The following is a 16,191-nucleotide window of genomic DNA, read 5'->3' as shown; positions in this document are numbered from 1 at the left end:
CTCCTCTAAATCCCAGCGGCTCCAATCACAGCTCTCCTCCGATTCTCCAATCACAGCTCCACTCGCTCTCCCGTCCCTCCAATCGTGTCGCGGCTCCCTGTCGGCTCAGCCAATCACAGCTCTCCTCCAATCATCCAATTGCAGCTCTTTTCCAATCCACCAATCATAGCTCTCATCGCCTTCCGGCCGCTCCAATCGGACAGTCTCTTGCTGTCGGCTCCTCCGGGCACAGCTGTTTGGTTTCCCGCCGCTCTCGTGCGGTGTCGGTTGAGGTTTGAATGTTGAGCTCGAGCTGTTGGATTTTCTCTCAGCGGCAGCGGGACAAAGAATCGCCTGAAGGAGCGCGGAGCCCGTGACCCCAGACTCCAGATTGTAAACCCCAGTAATATTAACACTAAACCCCAATAATATCAACCCCAAACACCAATAATATCAACCCCAAACCCCAATAATATCAACCCCAAACCCCCAAAATATCAACCCCAAACACCAATAATATCAACTCCAAACCCCAATAATATCAACCCCAAACCCCAATAATATCAACTCCAAACCCCAATAATATCAACCCCAAACCCCAATAATATCAACCCCAAACCCCAATAATATCAACTCCAAACCCCAATAATATCAACCCCAAACCCCAATAATATCAACCCCAAACCCCAATAATATCAACCCCAAACCCCAATAATATCAACTCCAAACCCCAATAATATCAACTCCAAACCCCAATAATATCAACCCCAAACCCCAATAATATCAACCCCAAACATCAATAATATCAACCCCAAACACCAATAATATTAACACTAAACCCCAATAATATCACCAGTAACTCTAACCCCAAACACCAAGAATTTAAATCCAAACCCAAATAATTTAAACCCTAACTCCAAACCCCAATACTTTCAACCCTAATACCAATAATTTAAACACCAACTCCAAACCTCAATAATTTAAACACCAACTCCAAACCCCAATAATTTAAACACTAACTCCAAAGCCCCAATAATTTAAACCCTAACCACGAACTCCAATAATTTAAACCCTAACCCGAAACATCAATAATTTATATCCTAACCCCAAACTACAATAATATAAACCCTAAATGCAAACCCCAATAATTTAAACCGGAACTACAAACCCCAATAATTAAAACTATAACTCCAAACCTCAATAATTTAAGTGCTAATTCTACACCCCAATAATTTAAACAATAACTCCAAACCCCAATAACTTAAACCCTAATCCCAAACTCCGATAATTTAAACCCTAACTCCAAACCGCAATGATTTAAACACTAACCCAAAACCCCAATAATTTAAACCCTAACCCTAAATCTGAATCATTTAAACCCAAACCCCAATAATTTGAACCCTAACTCCAAACCCCAATAATTTAAACCCAAACAACAAACCCCAATAATTTAAAACTTAACTCCAAACCCCAATAGTTTAAACGCTATCTCTGAACCCCAATAATTCAATCAATAACTCCAAACCCCAATAACTTAAACTCTAATCCCAAACCCCAATAAATTAACCCTAACACCAAACCGCAATAATTTAATCCAAAACTACATTAATTTAAACGCTAACCCCAAACCCCAATAATTTAAAAACTAACTCCAAATCCCAATAATTTAAACCCAAACTCCAAACCCCAATAATTTCAACCCCAACCCCAATAATTTAAACCTTAACCCCAAACCCTAACAATTTAAACGCTAACTCCAAAACCCAATAATTTAAACCCAAGCCACAATAATTTAAATCCAAACCCAAATAATTTAAACACTAACCCCAATAATTTAAAAACTAACTCCAAACCCAAATAGTTTAAACCCTAACCCCAAACCCCAATAATTTAAACGCTAATCTCGCAGAGGCGAGGGTAGGTTCCGGTAAGTTGTTTTTGTTTCTTCAGAGTAGAAAGAATGCCAGGCAGGATGTTGGAATGCTTCTCTTGCAGGATGTGGGAAGTCAGGGAGACCTCCGGTGTCCCTCACAACGACACCTACAGGAGGTGCATCCAGTTGCAGCTCCGAACAAACTGCATTAGGGAACTGGAGCAGGAGCTGGATGACCTCTGGATCATTCGGGAGAATGAGGAGTTTATAGATAGTAGCTTCAGGGAGGCAGTTACGCCAAGGGCACAGAGCACAGGTAATTGAGTTACCTTCAAGTGAGGGAAAGGACAGGCAGAGCAGGGATCCCCTGTGGCCATTCCCCTCCACAACAGGTATACCAATTTGGATACTGTTGTGGGGGATGCCTTTACCTGGGGCAAGCTGCGGCAGCCGGATCTCTGGCACTGAGTCTGGTTCTGCAAGGAAGAAGAGGAGAGCGGTAGTGATAGGGGACTCGATAGTCAGAGGTACAGACAGGTGGTTCTGTGGTCGTGACAGAGACTCCCGGACGGTTTGTTGCCTCCCGAGTGCCAGGGTCAGGGATGTCTCTGATCGCGTGCACAGATGTCCCATGACATCTGGCTGATCACCCTCCCACTTCGCGTGAAGTGGGAGGGTGATCAGCCAGATGTCATGGGACACATCGGTACCAATGACGCAGGAAGGAAGAGTGAGGAGGTCCTGAAGAGTGAGTATAGAGAGCTTGGTAGGAAGTTAAAAAGCAGGACCCCGAGGGTAGTAATCTCAGGATTGCTACCTGTGCCATGTGCCAGTGAGGGTAAGAGTAGGATGCTCGGGCGGATGAACATGTGGCTGAGGAACTGGTGTAGGGGGCAGGGTTTCAGATTTCTAGATCATTGGGACCTCTTCTGGGGCAAGTGGGACCTGTACAAGAGAGACGGGTTACACCTGAACTACAAGGGGACCAATATACTTGCAGGGAGGTTTGCTAGTGTTATTGGGGAGAGTTTAAACTAGATTTGCAGGGGGATGGGAACCAGAGTGCCAGAGCAGATAGTGGAGCGGGGGTGAAAATAAATGATGTTAATAGTTCATGCAAAATCACAAATAGAAGGATTGTGTTTGGTGGTAATAATCTTCTGAGGTGTGTCTATTTCAATGCCAGGTGTATTGTGGGGAAGGCAGACGAGCTGAAGGCGTGGATTGACACGTGGAATTATGACATTATAGCCATTAGTGAAACTTGGCTCCAGGAGGGGCAGGACTGGCAGCTCAATGTTCCAGGGTTCCGATGTTTCAGACGTGATAGAGGCAGAGGGATGAAGGGTGGGGGGGTTGCATTGCTGGTCACGGAAAATGTTACAGCAGTGCTCAGGCAGGACAGATTAGAGGGCTTGTCTACCGAAGCCGTATGGGTGGAGCTGAGAAACAGGAAAGGTATGACCACGTTAATGGGGTTGTATTATAGACCACCCAATAGTCAGTGAGAATTGGAGGAGCAAATCTGCAGAGAGATAGCAGACAACTGCAGGAAACTTAAAGTTGTGATAGTAGGGGATTTCAATTTTCCACATATAGATTGGAATACTGTTAAAGGTCTAGACGGGTTAGAGTTTGTAAAATGTGTTCAGGAAAATTTTCTAAATCAATGTCTAGAGGTACCAACGAGAGAGGATGCAATATTAGATCTCCCATTAGGAAACGAGTCAGGACAAGTGACGGAGGTGTGAGTCAGGGAACACTTTGGTTCCAGTGATCACAACGCTATTAGTTTCAACTTGATCATGGATAAAGATAGATCTGGTCCTCGGGTTGAGGTTCTCAACTGGGAAAAGGCCAAATTTGAAGAAATGAGAAAGGATCTAAAAAGCGTGGATTGGGACAGGCTGTTCTCTGGCAAGGATGTGATTGGTAAGTGGGAGGCCTTCAAAGGAGAAATTTTGAGAATGCAGAGTTTGTATGTTCCTGTCAGGATTAAAGGCAAAGTGAATAAGAATAAGGAACCTTGGTCCTCGAGGGATATTGGAACTCTGATAAAGAAGAAGAGAGAGATGTCTGACATGTATAGGCAACAGGGAGCAAATAAGATGCTTGAGGAGTATAAAAAGTGCAAGAAACTACTTGAGAAAGAAATCAGGAGGGCTAAAAGAAGACATGAGGTTGCTTTGGCAGACAAGGTGAAGGATAATCCTCAGAGATTCTGCAGGTATATTAAGAGCAAAAGGATAGTAAGGGATAAAATTGGTCCTCTTGAAGATCAGAGTGATCGTCTATGTATGGAACCAAAAGAAATGGGGGAGATATTAAATGGATTTTTTGCATCCGTATTTACTAAGGAAACTGGCATGGAGTCTATGGGAATAAGGCAAACAAGTAGGGAGGTCAGAGAACCTATACAGATTCAAGGGGAGGTGGTGCTTGCTGTCTTGAGGCAAATCAGAGTGGATAAATCCCCAGGACCGGACAGGGTATTCCCACGGACCTTGAGGGAAGCTAGTGTTGAACTTGCAGGGGCCCTGGCAGGCATATTTAAAATGTCAGTATTCATGGGGGAGGTGCTGGATGATTGGAGGGTGGCTCATGTTGTTCCGTTGTTTAAAAAAGGTTCCAAAAGAAATCCGGGAAATTATAGGCCAGTAAGTTTGACGTCGGTGGTGGGCAAGTTATTGGAAGGTGTGATAAGGGATAGGATCTACAAATATTTGGATAGACAGAGACTTATTAGGGAGAGTCAACATGGCTTTGTGCGTGGTAGGTCATGTTTGACCAAGCTATTAGAGTTTTTCGAGGAGGTTGCCAGGAAAGTGGATGAAGGGAAGGCGGTGGATGTTGTCTACCTGGACTTCAGCAAGGCCTTTGACAAGGTCCCTCATGGGAGGTTAGTGAGGAAGGTTCAGTGGCTGGGTATACATGGGGTAAATTGGATTAGACACTGGCTCAATGGAAGAAGCCAGAGAGTGGTTGTGGAGGATTGCTTCTCTGAGTGGAAGCCTGTGACTAGTGGTGTGCCACAGGGATCAGTGCTGGGTCCATTGTTGTTTGTCATCTATATCAATGATCTGGATGATCATCTGGTAAATTGGATCAGCAAATTTGCTGATGATACAAAGATTGGAGGTGTAGTGGACAGTGAGGAAGGTATTCAAAGCTTGCAGATGGATTTGGACCAACTAGAAAAATGGGCTGAAAAATGGCAAATGGAATTTAACGCAGACAAGTGTGAGATATTGCACTTTGGAAGGACAAACCAAAGTAGAACGTACAGGGTAAATGGTAGGACACTAAAGAGTGCAGTTGAACAGAGGGATCTGGGAATACAGGTACAGAATTCCCTAAAAGTGACGTCACAGGTGGATAGGGTCGTAAAGAGTGCCTTTGGTACATTGGCCTTTATGAATCGGAGTATCGAGTATAAAAGTTGGAGTGTTATGGTAAGGTTATATAAGGCATTGGTGAGGCCGAATTTAGAGTATTGTGTACAGTTTTGGTCACCTAGTTACAGGAAGGATGTAAATAAGGTTGAAAGAGTGCAGAGAAGGTTCACAAGGATGTTGCTGGGACTTGAGAAGCTGAGTTACAGAGAGAGATTGAATAGGTTGGGACTTTATTCCCTGGAGCGTAGAAGAATGAGGGGAGATTTGATAGAGGTGTATAAGATTTTGATGGGTATAGATAGAGTGAATGCAAGCAGGCTTTTTCCACTGAGGCTCGGGGAGAAAAAAAACTAGAGGACATGGGTTAAGTGTGAAGGGGGAAAAGTTTAAAGGGAATATTAGTGGGGACTTCTTCACACAGAGAGTGGTAGGAGTGTGGAATGAGCTGCCGGATAAAGTGGTAAATGCTTTTAACATTTAAGAAAAACTTGGACAGGTACATGGATGAGAGGGGTGTGGAGGGATATGGTCCAGGTGCAGGTCAGTGGGACGAGGCAGAAAAATGGTTCGGCACAGACAAGAAGGGCCAAAAGGCCTGATTCTGAGCTGTAATGTTCTATGGTTCTAAAAGCTTCAGCAAGTCTATTAAACAGGAAGAGAGGAGACAAAAGCAATGTGTGTTAGAGGGAGAGAGTGGGGAATTCATCATGGCAAACAAGGAGATTGAAAAGATTCTGAAAAAGTGTTTTTCTAGCAACCGGCACAGGAGAAGAAACAACAAAATTACAAGAATGGTCAAAAGAAATGAAAGTCAGCAACTTAAAGTGAACCTCATCACCAACCCTTCGATTTGATGGCAACGCGACAGCTAATGGTGTCCCTACCTTTTCCTGCACCCGCTGTCTTCAGGCAGATGAACTGGAAATACTGCTGTTTCCAGTGTAGAATTGGTGCTGTGGCTTATTTGGTTAAAGTGCTTGCTTCTTAAACAGGAGATCCTGAGTTCAAATCTCGGTGGTGCCTTTGTGTACTGTGCAATTTTAAAGCAAAATCACTTCTACTCTGAGAAGCCACATCTTTCCCGTCACACAGTTCTATTGCAGGGAAAGAAGCCCAGAGGCCCATTCTGTCTGCGCCGGCCATCAAGCACCTATTAAAATGGATGAATGTTGCTGCCGGCGACTCTTGGAATTGTCAATCGTGTGTGAGGAATTTGTTAAAGGACATCTGTTAATCTATTTTGAAGCACATCTCAAACAATTGTGTTCAGGGTGGAAGAAAAGCAACACCCAAACAGGGACTTGAACCCTGGACCCTCAGATTAAACGTCTGATGATTAACTAACTGAACTCTCCAGGATTCCAGCACTTTACCTTTTCCCTCCATCAACCTAGCCGCTCTCTCACAGTGAGTTAGAGCAGATGAGATTGAAGGAGAGTTCATTTTTTAATGGGAGTGGGGAAGTGTGATATTATCCACTTTGAGGTCAAGATGATTATTTGTTGTAAATTTCTAAATGTCCAAAAGTCAAATTGTGCTGAGCATTTCATCGATTTGGCAGAACAAGGACCTCATGAAATCCTCCACTTTAGATCCTTCCTCTCTCGTTCCTATAATGAGTCTAACAGTAAGTCACCCGTGGTTCAGTTGGTTAATGCGCTTGTCTCGGAGGCTGATATTCCTGAGTTAAAATCTCCGTGCTACCTGTTTATACATTTCACGTTGTACCTTTTAAAGTGAATCACCATCTCTCTGAGGACCAGCAGTTTTACAGTCCTGCATTCTACAGCATAAACAGTGTCCCTTTGACACATCGAGTCTGCTCCGGCCATCAAGCACGAGTCTATTCTGTCCCAACTAGAACTCTGTTTCTCTCTCCACTGATATTCAAACTGTTAACCATGACTTTTGTTCAGATGGACATCTTTGACAAATAATTCACCGTAGCTTCAATCCTATCTGAGTATTTAACAGATTGGGCGGAACAAGGTCTGCATGAAATCCTCCTCTTTAGATCCTTCCTCTCTCTTTATGATAATGAACAGCATGACATGAGGAAATTCTGTGGAACAAAGAGATTTGGGCATGTTTTTCAATAGATCTCTGAAGACGCAGGGGCATGTTAGTAGAGTGGGGAAAAGTGCATATGGGGCACTTGCCTTCATAAATCGCAACATTGATTACAAAAGCAGGGAAGTCGTGTTGGATAAAAGCAAAATACTGCGGACGCTGGAATCTGAAACAAAAGCAGAAAATGCTGGAAAATCTCAGCAGGTCTGACAGCATCTGTGGGGAGAGAATCGAGCTAACGTTTGGAGTCTGGATGACCATTCGTCAGAGCTGTGGGCACAGAGAATCAGCGGAGATTCAGCAAGAGCTCCTCCTTCAATCTGGTCTATTGCATTCGCTGCTCCCAATGCGCTCGACTCTACATCGGAGAGACCAAACGGAGACTGGGTGACCGCTTTGCTGAGCACCTTCGCTCCGTCCGCACACAGGACCCTAACCTTCCTGTCGCTTGCTGCTTCAACACACCACCCTGCTCTCCTGTCCACATGTCCGTCCTTGGCCTTTTGCAATGTTCCAGTGAACGCAAACTGGAGAAACAGCACCTCATCTTCCGATTGGGCACTTTACAGCCTTCTGGACTCAACATTGAGTTCAACAACTTCAGAGCATGAACTCTCTCCTCCACCTTCACCCCATTTCCATTGATTTTATTTCATTTTGTTTCATCCTATTCATCAATTTTATTTTATTGGATTTGATTCATTATTGTCACATGTATTAACATACAGTGAAAAGTATTGTTTCTTGCACGCTGTACAGACAAAGCATACTGTTAACAGAGAAGGAAACGAGAGAGTGCAGAATGTAGTGTTACAGTCATAGCTTGGGTGCAGAGAAAGATCAACTTAATGCAGGGTAGGTACATTCAAAAGTCTGACAGCAGCAGGTAAAAGATGTTCTTGAATCAATTGTTACGAGACCTCAGACTTTTGTATATTTTTCCCGACGGAAGAAGGTGGAAGAGAGAATGTCCGGGGTGCGTGGGGTCCTTAATTATGCTGGCTGCTTTTCCGAGGCAGCGGGAAGTGTAGACAGAGTCAATGGATGGGAGGCTGGTTTGCGTGATGGATTGGGCTACATTCACTACATTTTGTAGTTGCTTGCGGTCTTGGGCAGAGCAGGAGCCAGACCAAGCTGTGATACAACCAGAAAGAGTGCTTTCCATGGTGCATCTGTAAAAGTTGGTGAGAGTCGTAGCTGACATGCCAAATTTCCTTAGCCTCCTGAGAAAGTAGAGGTGTTGGTGGGGCTTTCTTTAACGAGAATGTCGGCATGGGGGGGACCAGGACAGGTTGTTGGTGATCTGGACACCTGAAACTCTCAGCCCTTTCTACTTCATCCCGTTGATGTAGACAGGGGCATGTTCTTCTTTACGCTTCCTGAAGTCGATGACAATCTCCTTCATTTTGTTGACATTGAGGGAGAGATTATTGTTGCCGCACCAGTTCACCAGATTCTCTACCTCATTCCTGTACTCTGTCTCGTCATTGTTTGAGATCTGACCCACTACGGTGGTGTCGTCAGCAAACTTGAAAATCGTGTTGGAGGGGAATTTGGCCACACAGTCATACATGTACAAAGAGTATAATAGGGGACTGAGAACACAGCCTTGTGGGGCACCGGTGTTGAGGATTATCGTGGAGGAGGTGTTGTTGCCTATCCTTACTGATTGTGGTCTGTGAGTTGGGAAGTTCAGGATCCAGTCGCAGAGGGAGGTGCCGAGGCCCAGGCCATGGAGTTTGGAGATGAGTTTCGTGGGAGTAATAGTGTTGAAGACTGAGCTGTAGTCAATAAATAGGAGTCTGACATAGGTGTCCTTGTTATCGAGGTGTTCCAGGGTTGAGTGCAGGGCCAGGGAAATGGCGTCTGCTGTGGACCTGTTGTGGCAGTAGGCAAACTGTAGTGGATCCAGGCAGTCTGGGAGGCTGGGATTGATTCGTGTCGTGACTAACCTTTCGAAGCACTTCATAATGATAGATGTCAGAGCCACCGGCCGATAGTCATTAAGGCACGCTGCTTGGTTTTTCTTACGTACCGGGATGATGGTCATCTTCTTGAAGCAGATAGGGACCTCAGAGTGCTGGGTAAAGAGAGGTTGAAGATGTCTGTGAATACCCCCACCAGCTGATCAGCGCAGGATCTGAGTTCTCATCCGGGTACCCCATCCGGGCCAGTCGCTTTCCGTGGGTTGACCTTCGAGAAAGCTGCTCCAACATCTGCAATGGTGACCCCAGATACAGGTTCATCCAGGGCTTCCAGGGTGGAGGGCATGCTCTCACTGACCTCTTGCTCAAAACGGACGTAGAATGCATTGAGCTCATCAGGGAGGGGTGCGTTGGAGCCGGCGATTTTACATGCCTTCACCTTGTAGCCTGTTATGTCTTGCAGACCTTGCCATAGTCGGCAGGGGTCGGTGTGGCTAGCCTGGGACTCTAGCCTGTTCCCGTATTGTCTTTTGGCATCTTTGATGTATCTCCTTAGATCGTATCTGGCTTTCAGGTCAGTGTCGCCTGACTTGAACACCTCAGATCTGGAACTTCAGCAAGCAGTGGATATCCCTGTTCATCCATGGTTTCCGGTTGGGAAACACACGAATTTGCTTCTTTCCCACCTCCATTTTCCCACTTTCCATTCCAGCTCTCCTTCTTGCCCCCCCCCCTCCCCCTTTCAGGGCAACTGCCACATTCCTCGGGCAGTCCTTTAACAATCTGCATCTCTTTTCTGCCATTCACACATTCTGATCATTAATGGACACTTTCTAGCACCTTCTCAGCCTTCTGTCTCCTCATTTCAATTCCTGTTGTCCCATTCCATCCCTCCCACCCTCACAGTATGAATCTCCGCTGATTCTCTGCGCTCTCAGCTCTGACCAAGGGTCATCCAGACTCCAAACGTTGGCTCGATTCTCTCCCCACAGATGCTGTCAGACCTGCTGAGATTTTCCAGCATTTTCTGTTTGTGTTGAAGTCATGTTGGAGTTGTATCGAACTTTGGTGAGGCCACAGCTGGAGCACTGTGTGCAGTTCTGGGCACCACATTTTAGGAAGGATGTGATTGTACTGGAGAGGATGCAGAGGAGATTCCCCAGGATGCTACCTGGGATGGAGAATTTAAGTTATGAAGAGAGGTTGCGGAAGCTTGGATTATTTTTGTTGAAGCAGAGAAGACTGAGGGGCGACCTGATTGAGGGGTACAAGATTATGAGGGGCACGGACAGAGTGGATCAGGAGCAGCTGTTCCCCAGGTTTGAAGGGTCATTGTTTCAGTCTTTGGCCTTCAGACATTTTATACAGCTCCATCATCGCCTCTCTGCTCTGATATTCTGCGTCTCGGTTACAAAGACAAGTAACCTATATGCCTTGTCAACCACATGATCGACCTGTCCTGCTGCCTTCAGGGATCTGTGGACATGAACCCCAAGTCTCGCGGGTCCTCTGCACTTGTTAGCATCCGACCATTCAAAGGACAAGTCACTGTGAAAGAGCGGCGAGTTCAAGGCAGTTCCACTGCTCTCTGAGAATAGGAACAAAATACCACTGGCTCCACTGGGCTTCGAACCCAGGACCTTCTGCGTGTGAGGCAGACGTGATAACCACTACACTATGGAACCACATGACTGTGAATGTAAATAAGTTGGAGGCAGTTCAGGGTGGGGGGGCGGTGGGTGGTTACTGGATTGCTCCTTGGAATGAGCGGGTTTTCTCATGAGGTTGGATTGGACAGACTGGGCTTCTTTCAGCTGGAGTTTAGGAAAGTGAAGGGGTGACTGGATTAAAGTTTCTAAGATGCTGAACGGTCTTGGGAAGGTGGAGGTGGAAAAGATGTTTCCTCTTGTGGGTGAGGCCAAAACAAGGGGGCGCTGTTTGAACACTAGGGGGCGCCCTTTTAGGACAAGAGATGATTAGATTTATTTTCTGGCAGAGGCTTGTGCCACTTTTAAACTCTGCCTCAGAAGGTGCTGGAGGACGGGGTCACTGAATATTTTCCTGGCGGAGGGAGTTAGATATTTGTTGAGTGAGAGAATTAAAGATTATCGGGGAGAGGGAGGGGAATATGGAGAATGTGGAAGCCAACAGAAAGGGATCAGCCATGGCCTTAGTAAATAGTGAAGCAGGCTCGAAGGACCAGATGGTTTCAGGTTGCAGCATCCACAGGATTTTGCTTTTAATTTTATCACAAATTATAACATTGGTTGAAGTTTTCTGTCGGTGCCGTGGTTTAGTTGGTTAAAGAGCCTGTCTAGTAAACAGGAGATCCTGAGTTCAAATCTCAGCGGTGCCTTTGTGTATGTTACATTTTGCAACTCTGAGAAATTCACTCTTGGGTCAGTGCTGAGGGGAGTGCTGCACTGTCAGAGAATCAGTACTGAGGGAGTGCCGCACTGTCAGAGGGTCAGTACTGAGGGAGTGCCGCACTGTCAGAGGGTCAGTGCTGAGGGAGTGCCGCACTGTCAGAGGGTCAGTACTGAGGGAGTGCCGCACTGTCAGAGGGTCAGTACTGAGGGAGTGCTGCACTGTCAGAGGGTCAGTGCTGAGGGAGTGCTGCACTGTCAGAGGGTCAGTATTGAGGGAGTGCTGCACTGTCAGAGGGTCAGTACTGAGGGAGTGCGGCACTGTCAAAGAGTCAGTACTGAGGGAGTGCCACACTGTCAGAGGGTCAGTACTGAGTTAGTGCTTCACTGTCAGAGGGTCAGTGCTGAGGGAGTGCTGCACTGTCAGAGGGTCAGTGCTGAGGGAGTGCTGCACTGTCAGAGGGTCAGTACAGAGGGAGTGGTGTACTGTCAGAGGGTCAGTACTGAGGGAGAGCTGCTCTTTCAGAGGGTCAGTATTGAGTGAGTGCCGCACTGTCAGGGGGTCAGTGCTCAGGGGGCGCTGCACTGTCAGAGGATCAGTGCTGAGGGAGTGCTGCACTGTCAGAGGGTCAGTACTGTGGGAGTGCTGCACTGTCAGAGGGTCAGTGCTGAGGGAGTGCTTCACTGTCAGAGGGTCAGTAATGAGGGAGAGCTGCACTGTCAGAGGGTCAGTTTTGAGGGACTGCTGCACTGTCAGAGGATCAGTGCTGAGGGAGTGCTGCACTGTCAGAGGGTCAGTGCTGAGGGAGTGCCGCACTGTCAGAGGGTCAGTTTTGAGGGACTGCTGCACTGTCAGAGGATCAGTGCTGAGGGAGTGCTGCACTTTCAGAGGGTCAGTGCTGAGGGAGTGCTGCACTGTCAGAGAGTCAGTGCCGAGGGAGTGCTGCACTGTCAGAGGGTCAGTACTGAGGGAGTGCTGCACTGTCAGAGGTTCAGTGCTGAGGGAGTGCCGCACTGTCAGAGGGTCAGTACTGAGGGAGTGCCGCACTGTCAGAGGGTCAGTATTGAGTGAGTGCCTCTTGTCGGTAAAAATAATACCTCTGAGGCTGGTATGAGTCAAAATAGAGTAGGCTTTATTCTCACAAGCTTGCGGGTGAACCTGACCCCTTGAAAGCGGAAGCCAAAGTTCTCCCTGAACACAGAAAAGTGGGGATATATATACATTATGGCTCCCAGCACCAGTCACGACACAAACACTGGTTTGGTCATGAATCAAAGTCCATACAACAGTCCTTGATCACGAAGCAGCCGTTCTCTGGCAGCTGTAGTTATGATACAGTCTGAGGTTTCCTGCTCTTCCACGGCCCTCCCTTTGAAGTTACCGACACACTTGTAGCTGGCCCAGCGGGAGTCCTCCTTTAAACGGCTGTTATCATGCTCCACACCTTGTAATGCTTTCTTCCGTTTTCATTGACCACGCAAGCCTGGAGAAAAGGTAAGACTTGCATGTCTGCAAACACATTCACATTTACATTTACATTTGACTATTGTTATAAGAATAAAAGTTAACTTGTATTAATGTCAGAAGCAGTATAAACAAGGGGATTAGCCACAATGAAGGGTTATGCTTGTGATACATTCTAAGTACAAAGTTCAACCTTTTAGGTACAAAATACATTAACCCTTTCCCTTCAGGTACAAAATACATTGAGTACAAAAACATTAACCCTTTCCCTTCAGGTACAAAATACATTGAGTACAAAAACATTAACCCTTTCCCTTCAGGTACAAAATACATTGAGTACAAAAACATTAACCCTTTCCCTTCAGGTACAAAATACATTGAGTACAAAAACATTAACCCTTTCCCTTCAGGTACAAAATACATTGAGTACAAAAACATTAACCCTTTCCCTTCAGGTACAAAATACATTGAGTACAAATTCTTCACTTGATCGCTGGGAGAGAACACAACTCTAAAAGGTGAGTATTTATTCCAGGAGAATGAGTACAAGCAACAAGCTACACGACCAATGGAAAATGACATCCGCTGTTATCTGAGCAAAAACAGGTCCAATATCTTACACCGTACAGACAGCTGATGAGAGAGTTTGGCCAGATCAAACTGACCAGATATTAGCCTCAAGAAGTGAAATCACTGAAGCTTCAGCAGAAATATTGACATCAGAAATGTTAAATAGCGAAACACCTGAACAGAGACTGACCACAAAGACAAATTCAGCTGCTGCTTCTGAAGAACCTTCAACACCGCTGGAAACTGAGACTGAAATAGTTTCACATGAAGAATGACCAACAGGACAGGTTGGGTGGATTGGCCGTGCTAAATTACAACGAACAAAGCACAATACAGCACAGGAATAGGCCCTTCAGCCCTCCAAGCCTGCTCCGCTCATGTGCCCAACTAGACCATTCTTTTGTATCCCTCTATTCCCAGTCTGTTCATGTTGTTATCTAGATATGTCTTAAATGATCCCAGTGTGTCCGCCTCAATCACCTTGCTTGGCAGTGCATTCCAGGCCCCCACCACCTCTGTGTAAAATACGTCCCCCTGACATCTGTGTTGAACCTTGACCCCCTCACCTTGAACCTGTGACCCCTTGTGTTCATCACCTCCGACCTGGGAAAAAGCTTCCCACTGTTCACCCTATCTATGCCCTTCATAATTTTATACACCTCTATTAGGTCGCCCCTCATCCTCCGTCTTTCCAGGGAGAACAACCCCAGTTTACCCAATCTCTCCTTATAGCTAAGACCCTCCATACCAGGCAACATCCTGGTAAACCTTTTCTGTACTCTCTCCAAAGCCTCCACGTCCTTCTGGTAGTGTGGCGACCAGAACTGGTCGCAGTATTCCAAATGTGGCCTAACCAACGTTCTATACAGCTGCAACATCATATGCCAACTTTTATATTCTATGCCCTGTCCAATAAAGGCAAGCATGCCATATGCCTTCTTCACCACCCTCTCCACTTGTGCTGCCACCTTTAAGGATCTGTGGACTTGTACACCCAGGTCCCTCTGTGTGTCTATACTCCTGATGGTTCTGCCATTTATTGTATAGCTCCCTCTTACATTAGATCTACCGAAATGCATCACTTCACATTTATCTGGATTAAATTCCATCTGCCATTTCTCCGCCCAATGTTCCAGCCTATCTATTTCCTGCTGTATTCTCTGACAATGTTCCTCACTATCCACAACTCCAGCAATCTTTGTGTCATCCGCAAACTTACTAATCAGACCAGCTACATCTTCCTCCAAATCATTTATATAACAAACAGCAGAGGTTCCAGTACAGAGCCCTGCGGAACACCACAAGACACAGACCTCCAACCGGAAAAAGACCCCTCCACTGCTACCCTCTGTCTTCTATGGCTAAGCCAGTTCTCCACCCACCTAGCGAGCTCACCTTTTATCCCGTGAGATTTACCCCGAGAACGCGCAGCAAACTCACTTTCTGATTCACTCGCAAGGTGAGTGTTTCTCACATTGAAAATCAGGGAGTGTTCACAACTTCCCAGCCCGCGCCTGTGCCCAGAGAGACACAATATCATTCTTCAGTGTCCAGTCTGCTTGTTTCCCATTATTAATTCCCCAATCTCACTCACTCACACACATTGCTTTTCTCTACTCTCTCTTCCTGTTTGCTGCTTTTACTGTCTGGATTTAAAATATTTCCCACTTATCTCTCATGCTGCAGTTTTTCCCTGGGGAATTATTTTTCCACATCCTTTGCTGCATTCTAAGCTGCTCCCAATATTCTGCCCTTCCATTAATCTTTGCAGCTTTCTCCATTCTCCCCTCAGCCACTGAAAGGGCAGCAAAGCGCATGCCATGCACTCAGTCAGTGCAGCCTGCACATGCGCAGCGCGGGAGGGACTCAAACCCCGCCCCCTGCTCAATGATTGGCCCCGTGACGTCGTCAGAGGGCGGGGCCTAGCCGTCATCTGAGAGAGGGACTTTGTCTTCACCAGGGGGGTGGACCCTGTGTCCTTATTAGGAGTGTCCATTGAGCTGTCATCAGGGGGTGGGCCTTGTTTCCTTATTAGGAGTGTCCATTGTGCTGTCATCAGGGGGTGGGCCCTGTGCCCTTATTAGGAGTGTCCATTGTGCTGTCATCAAGGGGTGGGCCCTGTGTCCTCATTAGGAGTGTCCATTGTGCTGTCATCAGGGGTGGGCCCTGTGCCCTTATTAGGAGTGTCCCATTGCGCTGTCCTCAGGGATCCGGGTGGTTATTAGGGGGGATCCGCGCTCTCTGAGAATCAATCACATTGCCTTGGCTCTGAGTCACATGTAGACCAGACTGGGGAAGGCAGCAGGGCGGGGAGACGGCGCAGAGGGAGAGACTGCGGGGAGACGACGCAGAGGGAGAGACTGCGGGGAGACGGTGCAGAGGGAGAGACTGCGGGGAGACGACGCAGAGGGCGAGACTGCGGGGAGATGGGCCCATGCTAAATGGGATAGACTTGGAACAGTGCCATACTGAGACATTTCAAACGGTGCCGTACACTAAATACATTTCAAACAGTGCCGTACACTAAATACATTTCAAACAGTGCCGT

At 46.6% G+C, this 16,191-nt stretch overlaps 2 non-coding genes across 2 annotated transcripts; one reads left to right on the top strand and one right to left on the bottom strand.

Moving 5' to 3' along the window:
- Positions 1-10,854: 10,854 nt before the first annotated feature.
- Positions 10,855-10,927, bottom strand: trnav-cac (transfer RNA valine (anticodon CAC)). Its single transcript has one exon. It is a non-coding gene; the product is annotated as a tRNA-Val (tRNA).
- A 597-nt stretch (positions 10,928-11,524) lies between these two features.
- trnat-agu (transfer RNA threonine (anticodon AGU)) lies at positions 11,525-11,598 on the top strand. The gene has a single exon. It is a non-coding gene; the product is annotated as a tRNA-Thr (tRNA).
- The last annotated feature ends 4,593 nt before the right edge of the window (positions 11,599-16,191 follow it).

The sequence above is a fragment of the Mustelus asterias genome, chromosome 16 (genome assembly GCF_964213995.1).
Source record: "Mustelus asterias chromosome 16, sMusAst1.hap1.1, whole genome shotgun sequence".
In the NCBI taxonomy this organism is placed as follows: Eukaryota; Metazoa; Chordata; class Chondrichthyes; order Carcharhiniformes; family Triakidae; genus Mustelus; species Mustelus asterias.
This window is presented reverse-complemented; position numbering and strand designations above follow the sequence as displayed.